The sequence below is a fragment of the Octopus sinensis genome, linkage group LG25, assembly GCF_006345805.1.
Source record: "Octopus sinensis linkage group LG25, ASM634580v1, whole genome shotgun sequence".
NCBI classification, from domain to species: domain Eukaryota; kingdom Metazoa; phylum Mollusca; class Cephalopoda; order Octopoda; family Octopodidae; genus Octopus; species Octopus sinensis.
In genome coordinates, this window is record NC_043021.1 from 17,795,735 (window position 1) to 17,807,769 (window position 12,035).

Sequence of the window (12,035 nt, forward strand, 5' to 3'; positions counted from 1 at the left end):
CAGGAAGTGAAAATAAGTACAACAGTTTTTATATTTACAAAACAATTTTTTGTTTTATGTCTATAAGATATTTTATGAAAAACAAGAGAAAAGGGCAACAATGTCTTCTGAGAGAATTTGGTAAATGGAAATTGTGGGGGGAAGTCCGTTGTGCGTATGCGTGTGTGTGTGTGTGTGTGTGTTGGGGGAGGGTGTATCAAAAAGATCAAAGTGTAGTAAACAGAAGAAAATCATTTACTAGTAAGAAATTTTTCTGAGTCTCCATGACATTATCAGAATTTCTAAAATAATAAGATAGGCAATATAGAAAATATGGTTCAGCACTCAAACAGAATAATTTACAAATACTTCAATGATTGATGCTTGAAACTGAAAATTTCACCATGGCTGACCTACTTCTATCATTGACAAAAGCAGGTAAGATATTTTATAAAAGTGATGGTGTTCCATTAGCTGGAATTCGCCACCAGTTTATTGAACAAGAAACCACCTCAGCTCCCCACAATTGTCTTAAATGTCTATTTATATAGGGAACCAAAACACAAGAGCCTCGGTCTGTCATCAAACTAAGGTTCCTGTTCAGTCAACTGAACAAATATTGTTCATATTCAGAACAAACAGTAAACTACAAACGAAGAACACAAGAAGATAATAATACCAGCAAAACCAGTAATTTGTATCCAAAACAAGACACTCCATACACCGTATGATAAGTATAGACTTGGTGACTAATGATATGTCATCAACAAGAGCTAACTAGATGAAACTACAACTTCCTTTTTCTAGGATCAGAAATAGAAGAATATATCATCTCTCAATGAGGCATTATCCCAGATACATATGTTAGAACTTAAAAACTCACTGCAGCATGAATAAAGCAAATAGCATCGTACAGAAGGGGGAGGAGCAGGAACTGTTGAGAAGAGAGTGGTGTTAGCCTGGTTGCCTACACACTGGTTTATTTACTTGGCATAGGGAAATATCAATTTATCTTTCAGAGGTTCTGTTCCACATTGCAAACGGTAATACAGAAATGGAATGGAAGATATGAGAGAAAAGAAATAAAGTCTGAAATTATGATTAGAAAAACAAAGAAGAAAAAAAAAGGGGGGAAAAGGAAAACCTAAAGAAAGCATGCCAGTTATCTAGCATAGAGACAATTGCAGTCATGTGGAATTTTACAATTATTGCCATATAATTCCAATATAAACTTGAAAAAAAAAAGGGGGGGGTGAAAGAGACAGTGGAAATATATTGATTCTCTGAGCAAGTTAAAGACAAAATTAATGCAACATTAAAAGGGGGAGGGGGGAGAGAAAGACAAGCTAAGTATTGGTTTTTCTGCAAGTCTTCACTTATTTTTGTTTAATTTTCTTTTATAAATTAAACTGTAGATGTGTTTCTCTAAGCAATTCAGATGTCAATCTTATTTGGGCTTGCTTATACTTCATAAAATTGTATTCAATTTAGTTTGCAAAAATAATTCCAATAAGTGTTTTGTGAAATTAATTATTCCTTATTAATTCATTCTTGGTAAATGAATAAAAACTAAATATTTTCTATTTTACTTATTTTTGTAAATATTTCAATTATATACACAAAAATTATAAACTTTTACTACTTATTTTTAAATTTATTTAAATCTATTATGTTGTTCTTGTTTAGTTTCTGGAAAGGAATATAAAAGCGGCAAATGCCCTAGAAAATGGTAACATCCCTAAAATAAGACATATTGTCAAGTAAGCGTCACTAATTGAATGTAAATATATACAAGACTCTGCAAAAAAAACTAATTGTATATTCAAAACATTGGAAATACATTAAAAAACAGAAAAACCATTAAATAATAGAATAAAATATTCTACAAGATCCAATAAAACAATACTTTATCAGTCTGTCAGCCAATTCCATTAATACTTGGTTAACCAATACAAAAATAATAATATAATGGTTTCAAATTTTGGTACAAGGCTAGCAATTTTAGGGAAGTAGGTAAATCAATAACATTGACCACAGTGCTTGACTTATTTCTCTTATCAACTCTAAAAGGACGAAAGGTGAAGTTGATCTCAGTAGCATCTGAACTCAAAATGTACAAAGCCAGAAAAAAATGCTACTAAGCATTTTGTCCAAGGCACTAAGAATTATGCCAGCTTGCTGCTTTATACTGTTTCCAATTTTGGTACAGGATCAGCAGTTTTAGGGAGAAGGGAATTAATGAATTACATTGACCCCCATTTTTTGTTCCCAAAAAATGAAAAGCAAAAGTTAACCTTAGAACATAAATAGCTGAAAGGAAAGCTTCTAAGCATTTTGTTTGAGGAGCTCAAATTGACCCCAATCTTCAGTAGGTATTTATTTTATGGACTCCGAAAGGACTTTGGCAGTGACCAGGTGAATCAACAAAGACTGAGGGCATGCTATTAGTTGGCCTGCTAGAAATAGAAGCTAAATCTCCCTCAAATCATACCCAGTTGTTTTAAAAAAAGAAAAGACACTTGAATATAGTAGTCTTAGTTACACATAGACACTGGTGCAGTGAAGGCTGCAACGCTTTTACTCATAGGTCTACAAGTCAGGGGAGATTTGGGGCTAAACAACAAGCTCGGTCATTCAACTGTTAAAATTCTACTCATAAATAAATTTTAAGAACTAACAACTAACATTTCAAAGAAAAAGACAATAAAATCAAAAGGCGTATTATTATTATTTATCTAAATAAAGCAAATATTATGTATGTCAATAAAACAAATCAATAAAATATTTTCAATGTTTTCAGATGATATTAAGAGAGGAAACCCAAAGGAAGTCTATTTTGATAATAAAAGAATTGAGAATGAAAGCGGGTTTTCAACAAATGCGTAATGAAGTAATTTAGTTGTTTGAGAGAGAGAGACAGAGAGAGAGAGAGACAGAGAGAGACAGAGAGTAGCCATCTCACTGGCTGGTCTAGCAGAGTGAGTTTAATCTCCTTAGAAGAACAACTATAAATAACCAATGCCTGCTCTACTTATTTCTGTACCTCTGAACACTGGGACAATGCCAGAATGCTGTACATACTGAGAAATCTGTAATTATTCAAGTCATTAATGTCTAGCTAATTAAAAAATGATACTCAGAGAAAAACAACTGAGGTTTTAAGTAAATACTGTGAAGAGCGAAAAGAAAAACATATTGGTTTTCAATTCTCTTATACATACACACATTAAACTAATTCTTGGATTTAGAATCAAATTTCAAAACTATAAAATAAAAATCTAGGGTATGCTGCTCCAATAACACCTTTAGTAATAATATACTAGCAACTAAATAGTATCTTTTAGTCATTCATTAATATCCTCATCATCATTATTTTACATCTGCTTTTTACGCTGGTATGGGTTGTACAGGCTATGTGATTAGAGTCAGCAAATATTTGAAATCCTGGGATAGAAGACAACACTTTGCATTTCAGTTTTGATTTGATTTCTACAGCTAGATACTCTTCCTAACACCTACTGCTTTACAAAATGTAATGGGGTACTTTTTTCTTTTTTCCATGGCACCAGCATTAGAGGGGTAGCCAGAACCACAACACCATACAATAATAATGATATCTGCATTTGTGTCATGACTTACACAGGCTCAGTTTTGAATAAATAACGCTATTCCATTCTACCTGTACTCTCTTTTACTGGTTTCAGTCATTTGACAGTGGGCATACTGGAGCACTGCCTTTAGTTGAACGAATTGACCCCAGGTCTTATTCTTTGTAAGCTTAGTACTTATTCTATCAGACTCTTTTGCTGAACCGCTAAGTTACAGGGATGTAAACACCAGCATTGGTTGTCAAGTGATGTTGAGGGGACAAACACAGACACACACAACAGGCTTCTTTCAGTTTCAGTTTACCAAATCCGCTCATAAGGCTTTGGTCGTCCTGAGGCTATGGAAGACACTTGCCCAAGGTGCCACACAGTGTTCAATATAATTTTTTCAGGTTAATTACAATTCACACCAGTAGAAAGTCATATAATGTTTATAACTGTGTATTCATACACAAAGTGATTGCTTCCGCATACCTAAAAGTACGACAACACACCCTTTATTGTTTACCTTTTACATGCTTCAGTCATTGAAATGCAGCCAAGCTGGGACCCCACTTTGAAATGTTTAGTCAAACAAATTGCACCCCAGCATTATTTTAAAATCTGGTAATTATTCTAGCTGCCCCTTATGGCAAACTGCTAGGTTACAAGGATATAAACAAACCAGCATCAGTTGTCAAGTGGTGGTGGGGGAACGCACACACTCGTGCGCTTCCTTCAGTTTTCCTCTACCAACCCACTTATAAGTCTTTGATCAGCCCAGGGCTACAGTAAAAGACACCTGCCTAAAGTGTCATGTAGTGGGACTGAACCTAGACCCACATAGTTGGGAAGTAAACATCTTAGCCCACAACCACACCTACATATCTTGTATTGAGTTCTATTTCTCCTGTTTGTGTCTGTGTGTCTGCAGACCAGCCTTCGTATTCCACAGGCCCCACCCACCCACTAGGAATGCCCAGTGCTTCTTTGCACAACTGCCATCCTTCATACCTGTATATATTTCTGATTACTCTTATACCTGGTTTTGTTTTTTCTCAACTCATTTGTGCCCCACTGTTCATGTGCATGTATACATACACACCCTTATATGTACACGGAGGAAAAAACAATGAAATCAAATGAAATATAATAGTGAACAGTGATACTCTCATCCACATAAGTGGACAATGAAATGTTTTTAACTAGGAAAGTTTACTCAAGCCTTTTGAGGTTTTGCTTGACAAAGATAACCAACATCAAATGGCTTTGGCTATTATTGTCTGTGTAAGACCTGGTTACATGGTAGGCCAATTCTAAAACACAGCAGGTGGTTTGGGCCTCACCCCCTCTATCAAAAAAATGTGACCAATTTCAATTAATTTCTCTGGCAAAAAATTTCAAACACACACAGAGCTTCATAGTTATCATTCATAAACAGGTGTAACCTGGTAGCATGTACCATGCTTTTTAGATGCCTATTTCAGTTGTAAGCCGACACAGCCACCCTTCTCAGACCCTCCCACCCTTAAAAGTAGAAACACTGATGGCCTTACAGCTGAAGGGAGGAAAAACTGCACCAGTAAGCACTCCTGGATACTTATTTTCAGTTGAGTAGATGAGAACAAAGTGGAGTGAAACACCTTGCTCAAACTATGCTATCCAACACCCTAACCACTAAGCCATGTGCCTTCACATCACCATCATTATTATTATACATGTCAATACTAATGATTACTTATTATAAAGTTTTATTTACTCTGATAATTAAATGTATGAAACTGAACTTTTGTTACAAACACAACTAGCCTTGACACTAATTAAGAGTGAGGTAATGTGTGTTAAGAAGTGTTATTAAAATCAATGATGTCTTTGTTGTATAATTTCAAAACAAATTGTTGAAATGGCAGATTTGTAAGAATACAGAGCAATAATCTGAGCCAAAACATTATTTGAGACTCTGAAAGGTAGTAGAAATTTAAAGCAGGCAACCAGTGATTGGTTCATTGAAAACCTGGAATAACTCCACTGTTCACAAATGATTTGACATAAAAATGGATAATATTTTTTTTAAAAAAAGATCAATATTCCAACAAGGTGTATCTAATAAAAAGAAGTTAATTAATGGAAAAAAAAAAAATTCGAAACGATTTTTCGATAGAAGATAAAAAAAACCATTAAAATCTCAGCTGGAGTACTGTTAGCTGATTTGGTATATTGGGGGATATATGAACAAGATATTTCTGTAGCTTTAAATCCACATCAAGTTCATCTAAAATACCCAAAAGGTATTTTACGTATCAGAAGGGGACTACTTTGAAGGAGAATAGACGCTGAATTGACGTGGGTTGTAGTTTTCTTTTCATAACACCAGTCCCAATAATTTTTGATCAGACCTCATACAATATTTGCATTCACCCTTCAACATTGTCTCAGATCTAAACTCCAACAGGAACAACTTTTTGCTCCTGTCATCCTGCCAAGAAAATAAGTACCAGTAATACAATGGTGTTGATTCTCTTCTGCAAAACTTGGCCAAATTTCTTAAAATTACTGTTGTAACACACATATCGCAACCAGTAATAATAGCTCTTCTTCTATCATTTATTTTCGATGTTAACACAAATATTTCCCTCCTACACATACCATCACCACCATACTTTCTTCTCCTTCAATCCCAGTTATGTCAGGTCAACTATTTATTATTCCTATTCCAAATTTCTTTATTAGCTGACATCTGTCCCCCACCGCCACCACCACCACCACTCACAACATTTGTTACAGTAGTTCTCATCAAATGCTTAACTTCAATATCGTCTCCCTACCAGCTTTCAACCTCCTCCAACAAATAAAAAACACCCCAAGAATGCATTTCCACTAGCACATCATTTTAAACAGTCAGTATCATATGTGTACACACACACACACACACACACACACACACACACACACACAAACACGTGTTTCAGAAGAAACTTCTCAGATCACATTATTTTACTCCATTCACATTTCTTCTTCTGTTTACTTTCATCCCCACTTCTCTAGTTTCTATCACCTGTTTGTACGCCTTCCAAAAAAAAACCCAACCAAATCCATTATTAATTCTAATTTAGTAATACATAAACATGCCACAAATAGTTTTGATTCAATTTAAAAATCAAGGAATGATAATTCCTTGTTGTCCTAAAGCTCATGAAAGTATGCAATTAAACCCCCCCCTCTCTCCCTCTCTCCAGCTTTGCCATTTAAACAAGTCACTGTAATAGCAAAGTTAACACTGCACATGACCCAATTGTCAGATTGCCTTCTCTCAACCCTCCACCCCAGAATTAATATACAATGGGTTCATACAGTTCACATCATCTATCCCCTTAAGAGATTGTTTACTCTAAACTATTATTCATTAATGCTGTTTTAACAAGATCTTTCTCAAATCACAGCTTCACTTACGGTTGATGGCAACAAGCAGAAGAAATAGATATTGAAAATGTCATCTAAATATTGATTCATCTTGTAGAAAGCCTAAAGACGTTTAGTCAGCATGAGGTGGCTGATGTAACATGGAGAGCAGTCAAAAACACGGCTCTGTATATCATTATTAATTGTGAAAAGAATTTGATGGAGCAGTGATAACGTTACACAAATACAACATGGCTCCACAGACAAATTTGTCAGTTGTCAACGTTGAAAGAATAATTGGCTCAGCACACTAAAAAGAAACTGTTTGCATTGTTCAAACAGGTATACACACACGAGCATAAAAAGGACAACACGGGAGGGGCACATTTTAACAAATGTATTAGTTTAACACTAACACTCACACACACACACACACACACACACACACATTTTATATATTTATGTCAATAAATGTTATGTGCATAGGCAATGTTGCTACATCAGTTCTACAAGTTAGTTTGGCAACAGATGTAGCAAGCAAGGACACATCTGATCAAACCAAATGAACAGGTCATTCAGAAATGCCATGCATTTATAGCCTTTACATTATTTTAAGTAGTAACGTGTGGAAGAGTAATGGGCAATAAAGGTTCAAGATTAACCCTTTTGTGACCATATTTCTGTTGGGATGCTTTGTGTTTCTTTCAATTAATTCTAAATATAACAAAGAATTTAGTAAAATAACTTCGTTATCATTAAGCTAGTGTTAGGAATACAAATTGTGACTAAGGTTTGATAAAAGATTTTAATTCAGAATTTTTAAAAACAAGGCATTTGTACTACAGAGCCAGAGGCGGTTTCAGGTGGGTTGGTATCAAAAGGGTTAAGGTTTGTTACTTGTGGCAAAAAGGGATTCATTGAATAAAAGAATATATGTTCACCTTAAACATAAAGTACAACATAGTACAACAGTTCGTGAAAATATTATATAAAAACATACAATTTATGTGGACGGTTATATTTATTTGTATTTCTACTCAGAATTTAGCTAACTAAATGACCTATCAATGTTTCAATAAGGGTATGATAGCAGCTGAATGTCTTTGATGAACATGTCAGGGAAATGAATAGAGAGGGGGATATAAAGACATAGTTGTAGATGTGATACAACTACTAACATTATACACACATGCATGCATACATTACACATACATGTATAATCATACATACAAAAGCAATCAAACATTAAACTGGAGAATTGGTCAGCATAGTAACATATCTGTGCATGTGCATTTTGTGTGCATGGATCTCCGCCAATTTTAACAAGAAATGTATTCCCCTGATGTCCAATCACCTGAACTGCCTCCTCACAGAATGAAGAGTGTAAATGGCTGAATACTCCACAACCAGTTGTACTTTTAATGTAATCCTTGCTTAGAATAAGCATGAAACAGTGTGTGACAAGGCCAGCCTTACAGTTGTACTCCATCCATCAAGCTTCCAGTTTCCATCAACTCAATTTCACCCCCCCCCACACACACACACGCACACACTTCTTGTGTAGATTCCCTGTCAGTTTTCCATGATAAACATTGTTGTTTGGCCAATTAAATACCCGCTCATTACCACCTAAACAGCAGAGTACTAGGAAGTGGACCACAGAGTCTGTTATATATATAAGGACCTTGAGAAACTCAGTTTACATTATCGCTGTACCTTTAAAAGCATCGCTGCTGACAAGTACAGGGACAAATACAGTTGTAGATCACACACAACAAGAATCCTTTCTGATTGTACCTGGACCAGACAGCTGGAAAACAAAACTTTCTTTGACTTAATTGAGGTTATGCTTTGGCAGAAAAGGCCACGAAAGGTTTTCAGGCTTGGGTCTGGGTTATTCAAGTAGAAAATCATGTCGCCTCTGTTAAAGTGGCCGGTGAAAAATCTTTAAAACTGAAGTAAAGGACCTCTAAAAAGGTTTTTTCTTGTGTCAACTGTACCTTGTTAGGGTCAGAGAATGCTAGCTCTGCAGGAATTTTTCACGACATAATCCTGCTCAATGTTCAATACTTCTTCACTGAAGTCTAAGCACAAGGGACATATTTCAAAGAACTAACCAGCAGTGATACTGTAGGTCATCAGTGTTAAAAGACCATTGCTGACTTAGTTGCTCACCGGATTTTTCTAAAACAGTTCAGTTGACATGCACTTCTGAACCTCTCATTACTCAATCAACGGTGTATAACCTGAAGTTATGATATCAATGGTTGAAGTTAATAAAGAAATACTGTGAACCAGAATTCAAGGTAAAACACTACCTCTACTGACATTTCCTCATGACCTCCTCCTGACACTTGTACAAATATTCCTCTCGATATTCCTCTTCCTAACAAACATTCGTCTGCTAAAATACAATTCAGTCAGATGTGTGGGTTTGCTACCTTGGCCTCGCTAAAAATTAATCCAACCAAAGCTTTCTCTAATCTATCACCAAATTTTAAATCAGTAGTTATGAAATCTCATAAATTTAAATCAATGTGATACCAGCTCGGGGAAGCCATCATTGAGCCAAAGTGACTCACCATGGCGAACATGAGTACAACAAGTCGTTAACGGGTAATAGCAAAAGGAGGTTAGTAGTTGACTACAACAACGCTATTAATAAATTCCCCTACTTCAGATGCTTACCTGCTGCCTAATTTAGATGGCAGTTAAACAAAATATCTTCTTACAAGGTATTTATCATATTCACTTGAATACAATACAATAAAATATAATGCAACCGTCACTTTTTGAAGAGAAAAATCTGTAATAATTTTTTTTTTTAATCTCCTTATATAAGAAATAAACTCTGAGTCTAACTGATTATTATTGTTAATAATCTCCAAGAAACCAACATAATATCACTAAAAATTCTAAGGCTTTAAATTTAAATTTTATACTGCAGGCAATATGGCTGTTACACCTTATTATTATTATTATTATTATTATTATTATTATTATAATAAAGGTATTTGCTGAAGATATTTTTTCCCCTCTTCTAGCCTACATCAGTAATGTAACTTCCATGTTTTAAACTGTAACCTTTTAAAATTAATTACTTTCCAATAATGGAGTCTATAACCACATATCACCAGTGTGCTAATAGAATTAACAATTACCATTAGATGTATTCACTATGCATATGGTGTTCCAGAGCTGCAGGCTATGAACTGTATACATCAGTCATTAGATATCTCATGGCTACTGCTTTCAGTATCTTCATTTTCGCAGGTTTGTTGTTGTTCTTACACACAAATATAATGCTACTTCTGCTAATGTTGACCCTGATTCTTTTATATTAAATTTCTCACATTTTCTCTTTTTCTAAGAAATTATAGAAAATCTTTGTTTGTGAAAAAAAAATTGCAAAGTATGAACACCTATTTAATAGATAATGTCATTGTATATGTAATACCAAAGGAGAACATAACAAAAATTTCTCTAAATTCTTAAAAAGTTGCTCATAAATCTGAACAACATCTCATGTAAATTTTTAACTCTATCTTTGCTCTAGGTTACCAAATTAACCAAAAATGAATTGCATCCTGGCCCTCTCACTTTACTGCTCTTGAAGAAATACCCATGTACTTATATCCATTTTACCATGGGTTAAGATACCACCACAACAAAGGACTTAGCCCCAACAGAAGATATCTCAGGAAAGGCTGGGGCTAGATATGACAAGATGTCCTAACTGAAAGTAGTGAGATGCCTTGACAAGTCTACTCTAACTCCTGACAAAGGTTCCCTACACAGCAACCTGATCGAACCCTTTTGAACCAATACTTATGTCCTATGCGCTTTAAGTCATGCTACTCAACTCATATCAAAGGACCTACTGAAAATATGAAAGCTATGACAATACTGAATATTTTGTATTGTACAATTACACGAAAATTTTCTAATAAATAAAATTGCAAGTACATGGAACTGGCATTCCATCGGGGTTCAAGTTGATCAAATCAATCAAACAGCCAGCTTATGAAATTAACGTGCAAGTGGCTGAGTACTTCACAGACACATGTACAGTTGATATAGTTCTCAGGGAGATTCAGTGTGACACAGAATGTGACAAGGCTGGCCCCCTTTGAATTACAGGTACTATTCATTTTTACCAACTGAGTGGACTGGAGTAACATAAAATAAAGTGTCTTGATCAAGGACACAACGCACTACCAGGAATTGAACTCATGACCTTACAATCTTGAGCCAAATACCATAACCACTAAACCTGGTGCCTTTACCTGTAAAGTACATAGGGTTTATATTTTGGGAGAAGGTGGCAAGTGAAATAATTTTATGTAATTAATGCTATAGTGGAGATGTGTGGCCAAGTGTTTACAGTGTTGCATTCATAATTGCAAGATCAGGGGTTTGATCCCCAGGCTGGGCAATTCATTGTGGTATTGAGCAAAACATTTCATTCCACATTTCTTTCAATCCTCTCAGCTGTAAATAAGGTCCTGCAATAATTGGGGCAGTTAACACTGCAACTGGCTGGCATCCCATTCAAGAGGGAGTTTTCTAACCTCAATCACAAATACACCGTGAAAACTGGGTGAAGCTTCGGCCTTATGAACTCTGATGCATACGACAACCACTTAATGTTACATTGTAATCGCAGGAAAAAGGCAGCGAACTGGCAGAATCGGCACGTTGGGCGAAATGCTTTGTGGCCTCTTCATCTGTCTGCATGTTCTGAGTTCAAATTCCGTCATGGTTGACTTTGCCTTTCATCTTTTCGAGGTCAATAAACTAAGAACCAGTGAAACACCAGGGTTGATTTAATCGACTGGTCCCCTCTCCCATAATTTCAGGCCTTGTGCCTGCCCTGCAGTAGAAAGGATTATAATCATAGGAGTGGCCACTAAATGTCCACAAAATTCTGCAGTGATTACCTTCTACTGTCTCTACAGTTTGTTAGTAAATGTCAATAGAACTGAGGGGGGTGGGGCTAAAGCTGGATGTTGCTTGACTCCTCATCAATCCCAGTTATGATGAAAGGTGCTCCAGCTTCGTTCACCAAAT

The 12,035-nt window shown here is 35.5% G+C and overlaps 1 protein-coding gene across 5 annotated transcripts in view; it reads right to left on the bottom strand.

The window, feature by feature from the left end:
• Nucleotides 1-12,035, bottom strand: part of LOC115224396 (mediator of RNA polymerase II transcription subunit 13-like) — a 212,252-nt gene that overhangs the window by 118,341 nt on the left and 81,876 nt on the right. The gene's annotated exons all lie outside the window — the stretch shown is intronic.